We start from the raw sequence: 22,078 nt of genomic DNA, 5'->3' as shown, positions 1-22,078 counted from the left end.
CACAGCGGGAGCAAAATACCCTACTTCAGAGAAATGAAGGGAAGGAAAAAGCCAGAGGAAACTAGTATACACTATATGTAAAACAGAAATGCGCAAAAAGTGGAAAGCGCACTGTCAGCAATCAATCCAGGATAATAATAATGGCGGGCTTACATGACAAAGGAGAGAATATCCATCACAAAAATACCATGCCCTGCAGATATCAAAAAGACGTCATCCGAAAAAAAGTAAAATCAAGAAGCAGGGTATCATCAATCATAGAAGCGCCATACAACGGAATTGAAGGCGCTCTGAAGAGAGGTATGGTAGAGTAAAATCCAAACTGCTCTCACCGTAGGCAGCAATGTAAATGAGTAAAGAGAGAAATCCAAAATACACTTTATAAATAAGGAAATAGTCACCAGCACCTGTTTATCCTCATTCCTGGCCAGGTCATGTGAAAAACGCCGTCGTGTTATGGAGAACAGCCAGCTCCTTCAGTGAGGAAAAAAGAAAAAACAAAATGGCGGCCGCTTGTGTAAACACCGAGCACCACCATAAAACGACATAAATATAGTCACCGGCAGTGACAGAGAGCAGAAAAGTCTCTCAAGCAGCACACTACAACTTCAAAAGCATGAGTCCAACGTTCAGCAGGTGTGGGGCACTTCGAAGCAGCATAAAATCCTCCTACGGCCCTCGCTCTTCACGGAGCTCAAGCGCAAACCGCCATCCCGTAGCGGCGCGCAAGCCACGCCGCCCCAATTAGAGCTATATTTAAGATACATTGTATGGTCCTTTTCAGTTGTTTTAGTTGGTCCTAAATTGCCTTAGGTACAGCTCAACATTTAAGTCTCAGATAAATTGGTAAAATCGTCTAAGCCCAGAGATTTAAAACAAGCCACAGGAGCGTAGCTGTCAGAGGTGCTGCTGGTGCAGTAACACCAGGGCACAGAGTTGGTAGGGATCCCTCTGCCGTCAACCAGCTGCAGTTAATTTTAAAGTCTGTCCCTTAAGAGGTATTTTTTTGCCCAAGACAGGCAATTTAGGATTATGTGCTTGGGCTCACAATGTTAGTGTGGAAGGTACTATAGCCCACCAAGTTCTCATCTGGGCCTGGAACTAAAGTTAAAAAGGATGAAGTAGAGTCATGTGAGTTTATTTACTTAGGATTTGCACAGGTGCTTGTCTGATGCAAAGTGAATCAAAGCATTGTGTCAATTTAGTTAACATTAGGGCTTTTGAGCATCTGTGCAACCCTTTATTAATAGCCCCATATAGGTATTAATGACGGTACACAGGTAACAGCTGTGGGGCCGTGTGGGGAGGGGATTTTGAGAGACAATGCCGAGGGAAAATTAATTATTTATTTAATTTTCCTTTGGCATCGTCCCTCGAAATCCCCCCACGCGACCCCACCACTGTTACCTGCACGGACCGCGGCTGTCTAGAGCAGAGCTTTCCAATCTCTGTGTCGGGACACAGTACTGTGTCGCCTGCTATGTGTGGGTGTGTTGCGTGATGATGCATAGCTGCCAAGGTTTCAGATTGCCATCATGGTTCCCTCTACAATCAGCGCGCACTACAAAGGATTCCACTGCATTCAGAAAATACTTCACGGGAGCCTCTGAAGTGCGGCTGATGGTGATGCTGCTGCGCTTCCAAATGAATTTCTAAAGACGTGTTTTTTGTCTTTAGAAATGTTAATGGGTGACGTTTATATACCTACAGGACTGTCATTAAACAGCAGGAGACAATTCCCAGCTTTCTTTGCAGCCCGAGTCCCGTTTGCCAAGTCCACAGACCTCTGGCTCCTCCACCTTTTGTTTTATCCTTCTCTGTCTGGCTGTGGCGTGACACGTGCTTGTCTGGGGCCTTACCTGTCGATATGCTGGATGGTCTCATTTCAGCAGCCTCTGCTATTTTTGCTGACCATTCACCTCTGCAGTACTTGTTAAACTTTTCTGTACCAGACTTTTGGTTCTCGTTTATAAAATGCAAATAAAATATTTGGAAACAAAAAAGAGTAAGAGGCATAGCTAGAAGTCTGTGCTGATCTTGGAGGCTGGTGCTTTTTACCTGAAATGTTAGCTTTAGAAAAAAGAAGACTAAAAGGGTAACCTTATTTAGTCCTTACTAGACTGTAACATCTGCACTTTGAGAACACGCCCCCCCAAACCCCTTTAGGTGGTTCGGGCTCGCTCATTACGCTCGCTACGCTGCTTTACCATGTCGCGAAATGATGCATGTCTAGAAAGTGTGTCACCAACATGAAAAGTTTGGAAAGCTGTGGTTTAGAGTAATGACTGCTAAGAGGGTTAGTTGTATTTGCTTTCGTTACAGGATCTGCTCAGAGTTCACTGTGTACAAAAAAGCAAAATAAAGATATTGCACACACAGATTAAATTCTTAAACATATTCCAATATCTTCTTCATGTGACCCCACTCCCCCTTTTCTACAAAATGAGGCAATCCACAAACTGTGCAGTTTAACTCTGAATCAGGCAGCTCTCTTGGGCTAAGATCTCCTATTGACAAGAGAACAGAATTTCTCAGGGAGAACATAAACAAGCATTTGCAATGCAATAGGTCTCGCATTTACGCGAGTTTGAGTTATTGACATTGCAAATAACAATGCCTATTGGCATTGTCATTTACAATGCCAATAGCTTTAACTCGTGTAACTGAGAGACCTATTGCATTGCAAATGCTTGTTTTTTATTCCAAGCATGTTCAGATTATAAATATTCTGATTAATATTCAAGGGAAAGGAAGGGTTCAAGCAACGCCATTATCTATCCTCTCGCATTCGGGCACGTGTAAATAAAGCTCTGTGTGTTATTTGCGACCGTTGTTTTTATGTTTTATTCTACTTTATGTATGTACACCTAGTTGGACCTAATACATGCAGGTGATCACGGCACCACATTACCTAAACGAAGTCTTCATATCTGCAATACATCCAAACATGTTACTGGCTAGGGAGCCCCTTTCTCTTCTTTTACCCCCTGCCAGCTCAACTCTCTGATGTTTCTAAAGAATCTATCAAGGTCCCCGGTCCCATCCGAATACAACATTAGGTTGAACCAAAACAAAACATTTTTAAAATAGGAAAACACATGCAAAGAAACAATTGTTTTTGCAAACTACAACAGCAAGCATTTGGTAACGACATCCCCTGTCCAAGCAGACATCTGTCAAATGATCAGAGGTCGATGTGACTGCAGAAACTACAGATAAAAAATACTCGTGTTTTAAATTAAGCCCAGGGAGAGATCACCGGGAGACAAAATGCGAATTTTAAAAGCAGAATAAAGGCAATTTAGATACACTTACCCGGCAGCCTGCAGTCAGTCCACAGGTGCAAGGATTTCAAAACACCTCTGTGGCAGGTCTCTAAGGCGCGCCCCAACAGACATGTCTGTTTCTGCGAGCTTGCCTGCCTGTTTGTGCGCACACACGTGTGTGTGCCTGCTTGTTGTTGTTTTTTTGCCACACAGGGCAGCGTAGATGGGAATAGCGCTGGTAATTTGCCGTTAGGGGCAAAACGTGGAGAGAGAAACAATCAGAAAATTGGGTGAAGGGGGGAGAAATTTGGGCAACTGCTCGGCTAATTGACTCTGAAAGGAGAAATTAAAAAAACGACAGATATGCAGTTTGCAGGACTGTGGCTTCTGATTCAAATGGATGCATTATTAGGGATGTGGGCACGAGGACAGCCCGGGCACTGAGTCCCCGCCCCAGCACCCCCCATGCTCCGGGTGGCACCAGCGGAGTAATTTATACCAGTTCTGGGTTTTTGGGCGGGGTGGAGGCAGTGCCAGGTCCGAAGGGGCTGGGCATTGTTGGGTGGAGAACAAGATAGGGAGAGAGGGCTCGTTAGTTCCAGCCTGAAATTAAAACAAGCGATAACATTTCTGATAAAGAAGCGAGATCAGCCTGCAAGATCCAGCCGGTCTGAGGAGCAAAGGGGGGGAGGTGGAAGCAGTCGCGGCCGAATAACAACAAGAGCGCACTGAAGCGGAAACATCAAAGCGGCCGAGAAAGTGAAAGACAACGAGTGCTTTCAGGCTGCCAAATGGTGCGCGCGCCCGGCACACATGCACAGTAGTTGGCGGCCTGAAAGCAGGTACGAGCGCCACAGAACACACTCGCCAAATGAGCAAAACGTAAAAAATAAGGTGGAGACGACGGAACATTTCACTTTGTAGAATATTGTGACATTTATTTAAACTTTGAACAAACTTTTTGAATCATTGCTTTTGCATGTGTTTAAATGATTTTACAAAATAAAGTGTTTTCATAATTTCATAAGTACGACCTGATATTTTTGACACTTGGTAGTGTGTTTAAGAGCTTAATGTCAGTCAGTAAATAACTGCAATAATGGCGCTTGCACAGTAAATGAGAGAGGCTAGTAAAGAAACGTTCTTACTATAGCTCAGATCTCGAATGTACAACCCGCTGCATGACTTTGGAGGATACACCTAGGGAAGACTTGATGTAGACTTTTTTATACATAATGCACAAGAATTTATAAAAACAAGGAGATCTTAGACTGGGAACGTTGCAGTGCGCTATGGGCAGAAGATCGTAGTCTGTCTTTTTCAGTCCAAACAGCTGCATTATAGGCATATTGGAACTAACCAAAAGGGTCTCTGCTAATTTGTTGTAAAGGTCTTGCGTATTACTGTTACAACTGTGATGAAAATACATTATCCTCTCCGTAATGTATCGCTAAAATCATGGATGTTAATGGGGAGGCGTCCAGGCCAGACGCTGGTTCACCTGCATGCATTTACGTTTTTTAACAATAGTGCTTTGTCCTTTAAACCCCTCTGAAGTGCAGACTTTTGAACATGCTTTTAAGCTGAATGCCTTGCCTGCCCGAGGCATGTTTTGCTCACAGGGACGTGTTTTTTAGTGAAATATACGAGTTGTTAGAAATAAATGTACCTTTGTAGTAGAGGTGTGTAACGTAACGGTGTACTCCTTCTTTAAAAGCTTTATATAGAAGTGTAAAATGGTGTTGTATTGTAATAACAAATAAATCTTCTATAAGGAGATATCGAGCGTTTTTATGACCTGGGTCATTGGAGACGGGGGAATATGTTATGGAACACAATGCCACGTGCTGCGTGCAGTTCCGGGGAGGAGATGTATTTTAGACATATGCACTATGCTCCATCCAGGTTTAGAAAATCTTTTTCCAGATCACAGCCAGTATGCTAAACGATGGTTTGTTGTGCCTGCCCTCTGCAGACGTCACTACCCGCAGCTAAACCGCCTCCATGTTTACTCCTTAAATGGACTTCAATTAAGAAGGACCATTGCTCATGACAACCAAGCGTCTCTCATGGAGGTGGTAATTTGCCAAGGAGACCCCACGTAGTCTCCACTGAAGCCGAGAAATTTTCGCATTTTACAGCTCCTTCAATCTTGGGGCAGGAGTGCGCATCTGATTGCTGGGAGCCAAAAACAAGCGCGCACTGAAGCTGACGGAGTGGGAGGGGGAGTGGGGGCGGGCACGCAGGCTGCCAAATGGTGCGATGAATCACGGCTAAAGTGAAAGCAAACAAGTGGTTGCAGGACTCCAAATGGTGCGCGCGCCCGGACGGGTCACATGCACTGTAGTTGGAGGCCTGCAAAGCCACTGTTTGCACTTCCAAAACGCGCTTACTATAAGTCTCGCCAGAGCAGCGCTAAAGCGCTGGTCAGGCGAGACCTAAAAAACCTGTTTTTTCACTTCCGACATATTGAAGGACTTCACCACCCTGACAAACAGCATGTAGGCCCAGATTTATTAAGGCTTTGCACCATTGTGGTGTAAATTGATGCATTGGCATCTATTTTCTAGTGCAAAAGGAATTTTGTATTGAAAAGGCAAACTTTTCTTAGTGCAAACTGTGCCATAATGGGGTATTACGGGAAGTGGTGTAATGCAAAATGATGGGGCCACCCTGCAGAATGTGATGAGAGGGCCAGAGTGGCCCATATCTCAGCAATATTCATTGACTTTGGGCTGAATTAGTGGTGCTTTAATGGTTGGGGTCCCCCTGAACATCAGGGGCAACCTCCTGCACCACAAGGTCTCCTGGGGCCTGGTGTATGCCCCTGGTTACAGGGTGTTACTTGTGGAGGTCATCAAAATCACCCATAGCTTTTACACGCAAAGCACAATTAACTAAAATAGTCAGACTGCTCTTTGCATCAAAACTAATGGCAATTTGAAGCAGGCACTAACAAAGAAACATTTTTTTATTTCTTTAAAAAACCCATGATTTGCATGGGAGCTGAAGGGCACAGCACACATCTAATGAGCGTGCTCCTTCTGAAATATCTTTATACAATTCAAAGGGTATGAATTTATTACAATTGCAATACTAGAGAAAGCACACTCCCCTCTGCACGGTGATGTGAAGCTGTGTGTTGCGCACATCAGCCTTATAGAGCTCCAGCACAGGGGATGATAGAACTAGGAGGCCAATTGTTAGAGCTGGGGGTCGCTAGTTGGCTGAGGTAGGTACCTTATGCCAAATAGGGACCCTTGCTTCCATGTCAGGGAAAGGAAGGACACCTTCTCAGATAGCCCCGGCTCACCCACTTGGTAGCTTGGCACGAGCAGCCAGGCTTATCTTCAAGGCAAATGTGTAAAGTATTTGCAACCATGCTCTCAGTAACCCAATGATGACACCACAAATAGACTCCACACGAGTTTCAAAAAAGACGAGTATAAATTTATATAAAAAGATATACGTTGAGACCACACGATATATATTCAACATATGCGTATTTGTAATATTCCTCCTGGCCGGTTGTTAGGCCAGCCAGCCCTTGTAAGTTCTGGCGATATTAATGAGCAATTCCAAATGATCCACTGCAGTCCTAATGTAATGCTATGCAGTTCATAATGCAAGAATCAGGCACTTTGCAATGTAAAAATAATGCAGTTCGTTGCAACAATCAAGCAGTTCGTAATGCCAAAATAATTCAATGCGTAACGCAACAATCAGGTAGTTCGTTATGCAACCTAACGTAATGCGTAAATCAACAATCAGGTAGTTCCTTATGCAAAAATAGTGCAATGCGTAATGCAACAATCAGGCAGTTCGTAATGCAGAAATAATGCAATCCGTAATGCAACAATCAGGTAGTTTGTAAATTGTAATGCAGAAATAATGCAATGCGTAATACACTAATCAGATAGTTCGTAATGCAGAAATAATGCACTGCGTAATACGACAATCAGGTAGTACGTAATGCAGAAATAATGCAATGCGTAATACACTCCAGCACCATTCAGAGTCAGTCCTTTCCTTCAGCCTCTTCAGCTGTTTCTTCCTTGGCAGAGGTTTCTCTTGACCATGAAGTAGTTTCAGTCTTGGTCAGTCTTGATCAATCCTTTTCTCCAAAGTTCAGGGGCTTCAGCTCTCATTTTTATACCCCTAAATGTCTTTGAAGTCTTTGTGTTCAGGGGGGCACTGACCCCTGTTCAAACCAGTTCTGGGGGCCTCCCTGCCAGTGACACCTTCTTCCTTTGATTAGTGGGGGTCTGGATTCTCAATCACTCAGCAGGAGATGGGACCATTGTTTTATGGCGGCAACCCAGGCCTCCTCAAATCTAGGGGCTACTCCTCCCCCTCCACTCCAGATGCAGGTCCGCCTGTTGCTGTCTCACCCCCTCCCCTGGGTCAAGACATTCCCAAGATCCTATCACTTTCAAAATCAGACATACAATCCACACCCAGGCAAAGACACACAGAAATGTTACAGCACAAAAATCCAGCCACTTCTAAAAGAGTGGTTTCTAAACACACAATGCAAAAACCACCCTCATAATAAGATGTGTTATTACACTGTGAGTTCAGGCACACTAAACTTCACTTCTCCATCTTAAGCCTTTGGGAAGATAGGCTGGAAAACATATTACACAGCCTCCCCATTCTATCCTATGGGCAAGATAGTCTTTCAACAGTGAAAAACAAAATGGCAATTATTTCACTGTCAGGACATGGTACACACCTTAGTACATGTCCTACCTTTCACATGCACGGCACCCTGCCCAGGGGGTACCTTGGACCTACCATAGGGGTATCTGATGTGCATAGAAAGGGAAGGGTATGGCCTGGTATGTGGGTGCACTTGTCAGTACAACATGGCAGTTTAACCAACTGTGCACAGGCACTGCAGTGGCAGGCCTGAGTTCCCTCTTTAAGGCTACTTGTGTGGGTGGCACAATTAGTGCTGCAGGCCCACTAGTAGCATTTGCATCACTAGCCCTGGCACACATAGTGCACTTTGCTAGATATTTTACTAGTAAGGCAAACATACCAATCATGGACAACCAATTACCATTACACTTTACACAGTGAGCACTTGCACTTTGACACTCATCAGCAGTGGCAAAGTGCCCAAAGCATCTAAGTTGGCAACACCATGTCGGAAAAAAAGGTCTAGGGTAAAGCAAAAGGTTTAGGGAACTTCAGCCAAAAAGGGCCAAGTCCAACACCGATCATAGTAGATATGACTGTGCTGTGTTTTCTCTCTTTCACAAGAAAGTGCAACAAATGTGGTTTCTGCATTGCTTTGCATAAAAATTTGTATATCTGCATCGTAGAGACTAGGTCTAAGCAGCTGTCCAAAATATTACGGAGTTCCTGGTACAAAAGACAAGGTTCTATTACATATTTCACTTCTCCGTAGTATGTTTTACAAGTGATGAGAGCTTGTTTTTGGCTTTCTGTCCCTAATCATCGCAGGGTTTTGGCGATCTATTCTAAAGACAATATGCATACTACAATTGAGCTTTCCTCCGCATACTAGTGTGACATTTTGTGTATTGAGTTAAGGACTTGGTACAGTGTAAAAGCTCTTATTTTCTACATCTCTGATTAAGATAACTTAAATTTGCTTTTACAATTGGGAGCCCAAAACTATTTTGTGTTGCTTCACATAGTTCAGAGTTTAATTTTCACCATTCTAATGTTTGAAATAAATGCCTTTGGTAGGCACAACCTACTAGTTATAAAGGAATGGCTGAGAAACATACATAGGAACAAAAGCAACTAGAAAAAAGAATTCCAGATTTTCCCCATTTCCTATGCACCTAATACAGAACAAACCATGCAGGGTCACCCGTGTACATGGGCAGTATGGTTTTCATTGTTTCTCAGTTTGCACCAGCAATTACTCATTGTATTAGTGATAATTGAAGAGAGATGAGCTAGCCAGTTTTAAACAGAGCATATGGAGACTCAGGCTTACCCACAATGCCTTGGCATCATCCACATGCAAAAACATGTTGGACAGCACAAACACTATAGCTACATAATAGGTAAATGTAATTTCCTATCCATAGTTCTATTGAAAACTCAAACCCTCCCAAAATGAATGTAGGAATATCTCTCTATCTGGAGTTGGATGTGGCAAAAGCTTACTATCTCTGGCACAGACAGGAATTGTGAGATGCAGTGAAATGCCCCTGATAGATGTCAATTGTAGGAAAGTCATCCTTTTTCCCTAGTCACCCCCATTTGTTGACTAATGCTGGTGGTTACTGACTCTGAAAATGCTCTGGGCACTGCTAACCAGGCCCTGGGCCAGCGCTATGTCCTTAAAAGATATATGGTAACTGGTACAATTCTAATTGGCAAGGCAACCTACCTGAGAGTACCTAGTATATGGTAAGGCATGTAGGTTTAGGGACTCCAGTGGACTTAATGCACTTAAGTGTGCACTGCTGTGGTATCTAGTGTCATTTTAAAGCCAGACCTGCCTTGCACACTGGTTTTAAAATAAAACCATGTTCAAATTTGACGTTTGGAATTTAAAGTACTTCCAAAGTCAAAACTACCATTTTATTGCATAAAAGTCACCCCTAAGGTCTGCCCTGGGTGCCCCAAGGGTAGGGTGCATTGTTATAAAAAGCAGGGACAATATAAAATATGTTTTATATGCCCTGGTAGAGAACATCAGCCAAAGCTGTTTTTCCCTATTGATGTGCTGCTAGCCTCATAGGCTAACATTGGATGGCGTATTCAGCTTAATAACGTCTAACTTTGATTGGAGTTATCTAGTAACATGATTCAAGGTATCTTAATAATGGTTACAATAAATCCAACAACTTGTCAAGGTCGGATTTATTATAACTACTATCGGAAAGTAGTTTAAGTACTTGCTATTCTGAAGTTACCTAAAGCGCCCAGTAGCAGCCTCTTCTGACAGACAAGACTTTGACAGCTGGAGCCAAGCTGCTACCTGTGAAGAGGCCTGGGGCTGAAAACATACAGCCCTTTGGTGGGAGGAGATTTGCTTCCTGCAGAAGCCAGGGAGAAGAAGGGGCTGGTGAGATGACTTCAAAGGCAGGAGAAAAGATGTCACCGGACCCAGGCTAGCCCCCACTTCCTTGATTCCCAGCCAGATGGGAGACTCCCTAATTTAAATAGGAGAGGAGCTGGAAGGGGAGTATAGACAAATGTTGGCCACACATCTAGGGGGTCTATTATAATGTCGGGTGGATCGCCATTTCCCGCATGACGGTGGCGATCCGCCTGACATTTTCTCCCGCCCGCCTCCCATTTCCCCCTGCCATATTATGATGGCAAGGGTACCGCGGTGGATGGGAAGACCGGGCAGAAAAGGGTTGAATATGGTGGCGGTGTCTGCAAGACACCGCCATCCATGCTACTATGCAGGCGGGAAGCAACCTTTCTGCCACGGAAAGTCATGCGGGTCATGGGGTCTGTTGTGGGCCCACAGGATGTTGGGGGGTGGGGGTGCACATGGGGGTACCTATGGTAACCTCCTGCATTTGCATGCACAACGTGGCAGGCACCGCGCGGTGCCTGTCACTTTGTACATGCAAATGCACAATGTGCAGCCACAGCATTGTGGCGGGTGGTGCTGTGTGCACCGCCTGCCACAATGATGTGGATGGGGGATGCCCCCACCACCGTGGTGGTGGCATCCTAATTGCCGATGGGGGACCACCGCACCACTGGCGGCCGGTCCCAGCACCACTAGGGTGGCAGGCGGATGTAAGTTCGTCCGCCATCCTAATAGGCCCCTAAGTTGGGTTAAACAGACACACACAAGTAAAGAACTTCTCCATTTTGATTTTTGGAGAAAAGTGCAGTCTGGGTCAAAGGTATGCCACACTTCGCAGGAAATGGTCATAGCAGAAGGAGGTAACTTTATCCCTCTTGGTTGGGGTGTCCCCCATTCTTGCCAACCCAGGATGAGGATGAATAAGGCAGAGCCGCAGAAGCTCCTCAGAACACTGCCTGGAACAAAGGAAGAAGAAGGACTGCCCTGCTGGACCCTTGCACTGCACCACAGAAGGCTTTCATTCAGAAGGACTGAACATGCTGCACTCTCAATGCTCCACAAAGGAAGGACTGTGCCTGACTTGAAAGAAAAGACGTGGATTACCTGAGCAGCAACGGGTGCAAAAGTGCTAGAAAAAGTCACCCGAAATCCCAAAGAGAGGATCACCCCAGCTGACCAGTGGTAACTGGATTTTTCCTAGCCTGTGCAAGTGCATTGTAGGAGATTTAGTCCAACTTCTAAGAGGCAGTCCAGCATCTCTATACCCTTGGCTGGTGCTACTGAACACTTCTCTGCCCAAAGGAAACAAAAAGGAATATGATCCGAATCTTTGTGAAATTTCTACAAAGTTTGCTAAAAAGCTACACAAGGAGTCAAGCATCTGACGTCGAACCGCGAATTGTCCTGACCACAATGGGTTGTCCCACTGAAAACTCGAGAGCTTCTCGTTGCCAACGCAGAGGACAAAGATTTCCAGAAGCTCACCGAGGCATCGTGCTGCAGCAGACCGCCATCATAGAATCGACCTCTGGATCCGAGGAACCCAAGAACTCGACGTTGAGAGAAAAGTTCCCAAAAAAAAGCAGACTAAGTCCAAAGGACATTTTTTGACTGGGACCTTGCATTTAGCCTATCCGACCCACACTCCATCGCGGTCGGCCTAAAATGTGGACTTTTTCGCAGTCCAGTGAGAAGAGATAACGGTGATTGGTGCTTTAAGCTTTTTAGCGCTAGAATGCATATTTTGTTTAATTTAATCTTAAAAAATTAACATCTCCAGCTCGCTACAATTGTGTTTTTGTCATTTTGGTGTCATTTTGAAGATAAAATTATCTTTTGTTTTCATAAATTAGTTTTAGAATTTATTGTGTTGTGTCATTTACAAATTTACTGTTTTGGTGATATTGCACGATCTACGATTCAGGTATTGGTCCAGGTATTGCATGGGCAAAACAATATTGACTAGCTACTGCCTTTGTTTATTCAAGCTTTCTTCTTCGACATTACTAAGCAGGGGCGCATCTCCGCTATGGTGGAGGAGCATCACCCCACTGCTGAAATGCAGCAGTCGGAAGAAAAATAAAATGACAATGAAACTTTTTTATTGTCATTTTATTTTTAGTTCCAGTCCACCAAGTCTAGGTTGGGGCAGGGCCATGGCGCAGCATCACACAGCAGAGAGAGGAGTGTTAGGCACAGAAAGTGCGCATGCTGGTTTGCCCGCCGTCCACGGCTGCCCACACCGACATGCACACTTGGATATCTCCAGGTTGTTCCTTGGAGATATCCTAGTGCTCAGGGACACAGTCTCACTGGCCCTACTGAAGTGCAAAATTGTCTCACTCCGCCCAATCCCAGTGCTTCTCTCATGCTGGGAGTAATAGCATGAGAGAAGCTCTGGGATTGTGTGGGGTCTAGGAGCCTGTGCTCATGGGAATTTTAGTGCTGGGATAGGAGCAGAGGAGTAGAAAGGTGTGGCGCGGGAGCAGAATATCGCTGAGGCGGATGGAAATGTAAGGTTATATATATATATATATTTTTCTCCTCCCCATTTAGGATTGGCAGCAGCCACCACTGTGGCTATGCACATAAAGGTAAAGGCTACCTGTCTGCCTTCTTGTATTTGTTGACCACCTGTTGAGGGTCAGTGACTCACTATAACAATGGGTAGAATGACCAGCCAATGATTTCAGTCTTTCCTAAATGGGTAGACAACAAACTATAGGCTTGAATGTGTTTGGTTTAAATATGGAAGTGCTTAATTGTAGGATTTCACAGCGTGCTTCCTGAATACCATCCTCTTCTGCCTCAATGAGACTTTTCTCCAACCATTTCACTCCTCTTTTGAACTGCTTAGCTAATCAATCCCATGTAGGTAAATGAGTGAGGAACAGGTCACTCAAGGGCCTCCTGGCATAACAACTGCATGGAAAAATTACCACAAGGCAAAAACTACTAAAGCAAGTGGGCTTTAAAGCCACTCCAGAAACCAGTAAATTGTTTGCCATTTAGAAATGGGCAACTGATTATTACAACTCTGGGGTCAAAAAAGAAAAATCTTTTCTCCAGTGAGTGCTCATCTAACATGGCTACCATGGAAATCAGCCGACAAACGGCTGACTGCTGTTATGGGAAAGATTCCCACCAGTCGGGAGCAAATTCTATTCTGGATAGCTCAGAAAGCAAGCCAGCTTGAGGCACCTTTTACTCATATGGGCCTGCAGGAAAAACTCAGACTTGGGGTGCAGTTTTCACTGCCGTTTATACCAAAACACATGTTACCCCTTCTCTGGCTGTTTTACCAGATGTGCTGAAGCACCTACAGAATGAGTAAGGGGCAGCCCCTGTCTTGGACTTAGGGATGAAACTGATGGGCAATTCTGCTGCAGTATCCACCATTATATTACGCTTGGTAGAGATAATTTGGGAGCCAGACCTGGGAAACCACAGAGTAATTCTTAAAAGGATAACTCTAAGCAAGCACGCAATTCTTCAACAAAGAAGAAGTGGGATAATGAACAAAAAAATAAAGACTAGACATGATCACTGGGTGGGTCTCCTCAGCAGGAAGCCACTGAAAACAGAAACAATCTTAGAAACCGTGATAACATTAGGAAGCCTGAAAGGTATCAGGATACTGATACACGATCCTCTCATCTCCTTCAGGAGTCATCCGATACACGCTCGGAGAGAGGTGGGTGGTCAGAGTGCAGTCCGGAAGAGCACTTGAAGCCGAAAAGGAATCACACCGCTTGTCTGACTACATCATTAAAAAGGAAAAAAAAACAAAGAATAATAAACACCAATTCAAAAAGAAAAAGGTAGCTGGAGTTAAAATCAGGAATGCCCAGAATACGGAGGACTCTGCTTCTGAAAAGGAATGGACAGTGACGATGTTGGACAGCGCAGCAGAAGTCACAATAGCTCACCGGAACCTAATGCATTATCTGACTGTAGTAGCGTTGAGGGAGCATATCAAAGTAGTAATACTGGATACTACGGTAAATGTTCCTTATCCTTTATACGAAATTACACTCCAATAGGAGGGGGATATATCCAAAAATATCAAGGCTCAGTTTTGGGATAACTTGAAGTATGGTTACGAGATTCTCTTGGCTGAAAAAGAAGAGCCACCTGAGTTCATAATGGAATGCCCAAACGGGGAAACAGTAATTTTACATGCTTTTTTCAGACCTTGCTCCAGAATCAGTTAAACAATATTACGCCAAGGAGTGGGCATCAGCGCTAGGTTCTGCAATATACCACAATCATGTGGGGTGGGATGATGAGGCACCTCATCACAAGATCCCGTTGAAATCAACTCCTCAACCCCTAAGACAATAACCAATAAAAAATGAAGCTAAAAAACAAGTTAGGGAAATCCTAGAACAACTTGAAAACCAAGGTGTAATAGAAAATTGCTCCTAATACATGAACAACCGCTTGTTACCTGTAAAGAAACCATATAATTCATACCGTCTCATATTGGATTACAGACATTTAAACACATCTACTCGCACATTCACAGTACAAAATACACATAGTGCCGCACTAACGAAAAACACTGCAGAAAAAATGCAAAACAATACTAGATATCTCAAATGGATTTTTCTGCCAACATAATGCTCCGGGAAGCAGATATTTGATAGCATTTTCAGCACTAGGGGTCACAGACGAAATAATGTTGTTTGCCTCAAGGGTATAAGAATAGCCCTGGGCTCTTTTCAGACAGAGTAACAGTGTTACTTCAAAATTTTGATGAGGACTCATTGTCCTATGTAGATGATAGAAACCTGACGGATGATGAATTAATGAAACGCTTGGACCAAGTCTCAATCTCATCTCAATGTCCTATTTTTAGGATACTAGTTGTCAAGTGAAGGCCAGAGCCGGATGACCCATTTTTTAGAAAATTGTGCATTGCTTGAACCTCCAACGGCAATCCATTTTGGGATTTTTAACTTTTGATAGAACATACTTTTTGAATTACTCAGAATGGATAAAACCATTCTACGATTTAATAAGACCTGACTTTCAAGCACACACTGGACACAGGAACATACAAACATCTTGAGTTCCGTACAAGCTGACATGTAGCTTCAAAACATGTACACACACGTGTAAACATCACTAACCGGGTTCAACCGCGTACACGTACATCACATTTAATGAAGGTGATACAGTATCTATTGCGTACAAATCACATCTATACACGAAATCTGAAATACGTTTTGCACCAACTGAAAAAATACTCACAGCGGTACAAACTGCTGTAGTGAGAGAGAGAATATAAATGAAACAATGGTTCAGGTACTAATTTAAAAGAAAAATAACAATTATAACTTTTGATGGCCCTTTCAAAGAAACACACAGAAGAATAATAAAGTACCCTGAGACATATATTAAAAAGTATTTGTTAATAAACAAATATAACATATTCAAATATACAATAATAAAGTGGTGTTTACTAGGTTACACAAACATATACAACTAAAAAGAGACAAACAAGTGTAAACAAAAACAATGGCAAAGGAAAAAATACAGAAACAAGTTTATCAGATCACAAAAACAAAATACACGACATGATTCCACTTGATCTTTTGCCAAGGAAGGCATCAAAGGCATTTTGACCTTGCTAATTTATCAGGACAAGATCAGGATATAATATGTAGAGAGCAACCATCAAATATTCAAGCTGACAGTAAGAAACATTATTTTTAGAAAAGGGGTACTAAAAGGCAGTTTCTTGCTTTTACACAATGAATGAGATATCAATAATGCTCTAAAAAAAATTAAAGACCAAGAGAGTGGTCAGAAAAGAGTCCTACACCAATAATAGATATACTCTATCAACCCATTCATATATATTATTGGTGTAGGACTCTTTTCTGACCACTGTCTTGGTCTATATATTTGTTTAGACCATCTAAAGTTATAATCTTTATTTAGTTATCAAAGCCTCAATCTGAATTGCCTATACTGTAGCAAGAGAAGAGCTGTGGCTATCAGGATGCCATGTGGCCTACTTTTGAGAATCGGCCACATCATGTGGTTTGATCAGATGGAGACAAACCTTTTGTCTCGTTGACCAGCAAGGGGTGGAAGAAGTACAGTTCTTGTACCTTTGACAGCTAGGACAGGTACAGGCACTCTATCTGATAGCCCATATTCTTTCTTGTTCACAATTTTTTCCCTGACTAAATCCTCAATCTGCGGGACCCTGCCGGGTCTTGCCAGTACAACCTTCACTTCCCCAGTGGTGGTTTGTTTTACCTGGACGTTGCTTTGTTCGTCCGGAATACATTGAATTCCTATAAAACAGCCTAACGTTCATTGAAGTGAAACGGTGTGTCTGCCGCAAATGTGCCAACATTTTTTAGGTCTGGGACCCACGTACTCACCTCAAACCGGATTTCACATTGAGGACGACCATCCTGGGATGTACTTGGCATGTTGTTAAGTGCCCTCTTGACTCCATATCGGTGATGGACCCAACTCCAACCTGAGACTAATACCCTTTCTGTTAAAGACTGCTTTGAGTCACTATTTGCCTCTCGACTACTGAATTTCTTTCAGGATGATAGGGAAAGGAGTACCGCAACGTCACCCCTTAACTTCCCCTGGCTTCTTTGTAATCCCGAGAGCTAAATACTGGACCCTGTTCTTAATGTAGTGTGCCAATTGCTTTTTTCCCAATGAAGACTCGCAAGTCTTTGATAACAGTTCAGGCGTCAGTCGACAGCTGTGGCCATATTGTCTACAACATAATCAGGTATGCAGATTTGCTGCATTACGGAAGGGTTTGTGCATGAATACTGGCAATTACCTTTCAGGTTTAGGCGAAGGAATGGGTTCTGATTGTGAGAATGCTTTAATCGTATCCTTGATTTGCAAGGACATTTCACTTCACAGGCCTTTTAATGCGTCGGGTGCGAACTTGCCTTGCTATGTGAGGGGTTCTCCAGTTGCTGTGATTCATTTGGTTTTCAAACTGCTCTCTAATGGGTACTATTTGTTGCTGAACGATCAAAGCTGCTATGGAATGGAACGGGGAATTGCTTATCTTGTGACGTTTAATTCTATAGTTACTAGGTGCACACAAGTATTGTTTCCACTGACCGACAGAGTTAGGGAGGCAAGCAACGCTGCGGCCTTCAATAAATGTGTCAGGCATACACTTTGAAACGATGTGGCCTTAACAACCACCAAAAGGATGTTTGATCTACCGGTTGTGAGGTCTTCGTCCGAAATACAGGCGCTACTTGATACTAACTTCCCACTGCATTTTGTAGAGCTGGTCCACCGTATCTTCAACATGCTTGATACAAAGGATGTAGCGCACTTTTTAAAATGTTTTGGACCTGGATTGGTAAGAAAACTTTCAGACAGTTTTCGGATTTATACCATCATTCATGCACTCCGTACTAGGATGCGTTTTTGAAGGTCTTCCACTTGTCCTGCTACTTGTGGCAGGAATTCTCATTTTAATTTCCTTGCTCTGCAAGGGACATCCCAGTTCAAACTGAAATGGAGACAGCACTGCTTGTGCTGCAATGCCGTGAGTGCATGATACCCTGCTTCGGCAAACCTCGACTCTGAGAACAAAATAAGCATTGGCTCTTATTGTTAAGGCCTGTGTGGCCTCACTGTGTACAACCTATATTCTGCTGCCTGTTGTGCAGTCATGAATGTTTCCTGGAATTCTGTCTCAGATCACAATTGGTTGCGTCATTAGACTTTGAAGTACTGATGGACCCATTACAGGCTCATGGGTATAGATGTCCCCCGTATATTCCTTTGCTGTTGGTTGCATTCTTGGAGCCACCCTAGGATGCTTTGGCTCCTAGTAGACCAGATATCGGCTTTGCAGAACACTTACAGGATGCAGTCCTTCCCTCGGTGGCTGCTATAGGAACTGGATGGAACCACCTTTGCTCCATAAACCTCCTTCAAAGCGTGCCTCTAGAATGTCATCTGTGGTTGCCAGCGACAGCAATGTTTTGAGTACCACTCAGAACACATAAACAATTGGCTTTTCCGTTTGATAGGAACTATTTGGCCTGCTTTTAAACAAAATGAATCAAAACAATGTTTTTATGCTTTTATTCTAGGCACTGTGTCTTTCTGAGTGCTGGGGTTTTCAAACTGTATAATGGCTTTTATGAGCATTTTAAGGGAAGTTTGCTTTGAGATGATTTTAAAAATGGTTTCAGACTTTTACAATTTTTACATTTCATAAGGCCTGCTGCTTTTTAGCTATTTTTTTTTCTAGGTCAAACCTTAGTATGAGGAGTGGGTGTTATGTGCACAAGTTAGGTCCATGTAGCAAAGTTGCACATTTTCTTACATTGTCCTCTTTCTGCACAATAAAATGTATAGCTGTGACACTTTGCACATATTCTCATGTGTGACTATGTTGGATTAGTTTCTCTGAAACTGCTTTGCCTATACAACTGGCTTCACGCAACATTATCATGATGCCTCCGACACTGAGTACAAGGCCCTTATGCACAATGTAAAAATGTTGGTCTATCTTTATCCACAGGGCGACAGGGCTATCTGTATACTCATAACAGCACTAATTTGCATATACATCACAAGGGTGCTTTTTATTATAAATAAAGAAGCATTTCCTGGGGTTAGCAGAGGAGACACTTCAGCTGATGTCGAGGGGACCCTGCATGCTGAGGCTTTACCAAGCAGCTGCCTAAAATCTCCGTAAGTGGTGTCCAGTTCGTGACCATGGTTGCGATATATGTGCTATTTACTCTTTTGGTGCTTGTAATCACTTTCATCTGCTTCTGTCTAATGGCTATCGCAGCACATTTTATGAGAATAACATTGGTTCAAAAAATATATTGAAAACGTACCAATATGCATTCCCTGTATACTTCTCCCATGACAAGAGTGCACAAGTGACTGAGCGAAAGGGTTGTCTAGATTAGTCATGTACAGTGGTAGCCAGAAACCATTTGCTCCCTGTTTGGGTTACGGGGGCTTATGGTAGCACTGTGAGCCAGCCACACAGGTCAACATATACTACAGGAGTGCTTGGAATCAGTCTAAGCACCTCACACTAAGTTTATGTTGTCCACAAACATTCAGACCCTACGGATTAGTGTGAGGTACATGACAAGGTGTTGGGCACTGAGGGGATGACATTTACTATTTGCACTCCAAAGTGAACTATTATGATGAAAGTGTCAAACAATAAAAGGGTGACATTTACTATTCCCACTCCAATCTATACAAATTCGAGGAAAGTGTTGGACACTAGAGGGGTGATATTTTGCTATCCCCACTGCAATTAATCCCAATTGGGGGAAAGGTGTTGGACACTAAAGGGGTGATATTTACTATTCCAACTCCAATGTAAGCCAGTTTTGGAGGTGCTATAGATCAAAAATATTAGATAAACAATCAACACTCCATATTCACATATAATTTTTTATCTATAAATAGCTATAGCAGAATGTAATTGAAAGATGCACTAACCAAAACTACATGTTTAAAAATCAACATAAACAAATAGTTTTATCACTTTCAATAATTAATATAGTGTTAACATTATTTGCTACCATTCTTAAACAATGAAATATCAAATAAAAAATACAATCATGATCTAAAACAACAATCATAAAATTAAAATAATAAATGAAATCAATGTTTAAAATAACAATGTAAAAAAATATATTCTACATAATTTTCAACATATTCTTTTTACAAATATTTTAATTATATTTGTTTTTCACAAAAAATATAAAATTATAAAATTGTTATCACAAATTAAAATTATTTAACTTTAATAATTTGTTATGGTGTTTTTTTCCTATTATAAATATTTACATATACCTACTGGCAGTCGTCAGTAGGTAGTTGATGGAAGCAAGACGAAATCACACAGTTTATAAAGGGATCCACAGATAAGTTCTTATTCTTACTCTGGAATTGGTCTCTAGAAGGGTTCTGCACCAATGTCAGCTGGACAGAAGTTAAGTTTCCAGAACTTACTACTCCCAATAACGAACGCCTTATTTTACTGATGGTAAGCTTTGAACTGTTGGCACTAGCTTGCGCCTTGATATGCTAACAGCTGCAAAAAAAACAGTTGATGGACAGAATGCAGAACAATATCATACATTCACCCCAGTACTGAGATCTGGACCTAAAGCCATCATTTCTTTTGCTCACCATGCCATTCCAGTTTGATATGCTAACAAGCAGGCCTGGAATGTTGACACAAACTCCTCAGAGGATTGTTTAAAATGCAGGCTCAACTATGGGTTAACCACATAGGAATGAACTTCCTTCTAATTAGCTCTGAAGGCTGAAGATGGGCATTAAACAGAAACTGAGGAAAATGAGGATACTAGTGGGACTACCTGGGTGACCTATGTTCATAACCAATTGTAAGGAACATCAACACAGTATTCATTATTTGTTGCCCAAGCAGGAGAGTATGTTCACCCAACAATCAAGGTTGATGAACATAGGCATTAAGTGCATGTAAGGTTTCCTACATTTAGCCATTTAGTATTTTTATATCTTGAATATTGATTTCACATATATAATCAGAAATACAGATTTACATAATATTCTAAACTTTTAAGATGGGATCTGAAATGGTGAGTTTCTGGTGTATACTTCCCAAAGCAAGATGGCATCCACATAATAGGGCCGATTACGATGTTGGTTGGAAAGCTTCCGATTGCTAGTCTTATTCTTTCCGACCGCAGTCGTAGGATTACCGACTGACATGGTCAGTTTGCAGTCGAACACCGAATTACGATGTTGGTGGTCAGAGAGTTTTTCCAGTCCAGGGAGGACCTGGCCTGGCAGTTCGGGCTGGACTGTTCCCATTGGGCGCAGGGTCAAGACTGATTTGCATATGTCTAGGTCCAAACTGGAATGGCATGGTGAGCAAAGAAACGATGGATTTAATCCCAGATCTCTGTACTGGGGGGAATGCATGACATTGTTCTGCATTCTGTCCATCAATTGTTCTTTTTGCGGTGGTCAGAGTGTAAACAGGCTGGTCATGCCGCCGCGGTGTCCGACCGGCTTTCGAAGTCGTAACATAATCCTTTAATAGATGAGATTATGACATCGGTATCAGACAGCCTTTCCATGCCTGTCTTTCTGGCACAGAAAGGCTGTTGAAAATCTACTTTGGGGGCCCCTAGCAGGACAACTTTGCCTCCACTGCTTACAGCTGGTGGCTGAGGGGGTACCTATGGCCCCCCTGAAAATCCCTGCACTGTGGAGCAGGCACAATGGGGTGCCTGCCACAGGGTGCAGGGTTTTACACACACACACATTTCTTTATGGGAGTCTGTATTAAGGGCGGGGTACGGCATAGTACACGCTCCGGTACAGAAATGGGAGTATGCGACCGAACAGGCGGTCAGTCCAGAGTCCTCTACGGTGTCAGTTGGAGGAAACACCGACAGACATCGTAATAGGCCCCAATGAGTGTCACATTCCAAATGAGAACATATGTGAACTAGAATGTGGAGTCCATCTTTAAACTCTAGTATACCATATATGGTACTTAACCAGGCAACCCCTGCTTACCATTGCCTTGTATTTTATCTGCCCATCTCTCACAGTTTGCAGGCTTACTTTTGCTGGAATCATCTGTGGCAAATCATCTCTATAGTAACAGCTGCATTTCTTTGGTAGAATGGATTGTTGTGAGCTGCCATCTGTTTTTGTTTGCACTTGGACAATGCTTTAAAGGTGGCATTTTTTCATGACTGATTCTATTGAACTA

Source organism: Triturus cristatus, chromosome 3_1 (genome assembly GCF_964204655.1).
Source record: "Triturus cristatus chromosome 3_1, aTriCri1.1, whole genome shotgun sequence".
Taxonomy (NCBI): Eukaryota; Metazoa; Chordata; class Amphibia; order Caudata; family Salamandridae; genus Triturus; species Triturus cristatus.
Note: the sequence above shows the minus strand (reverse complement) of the source record.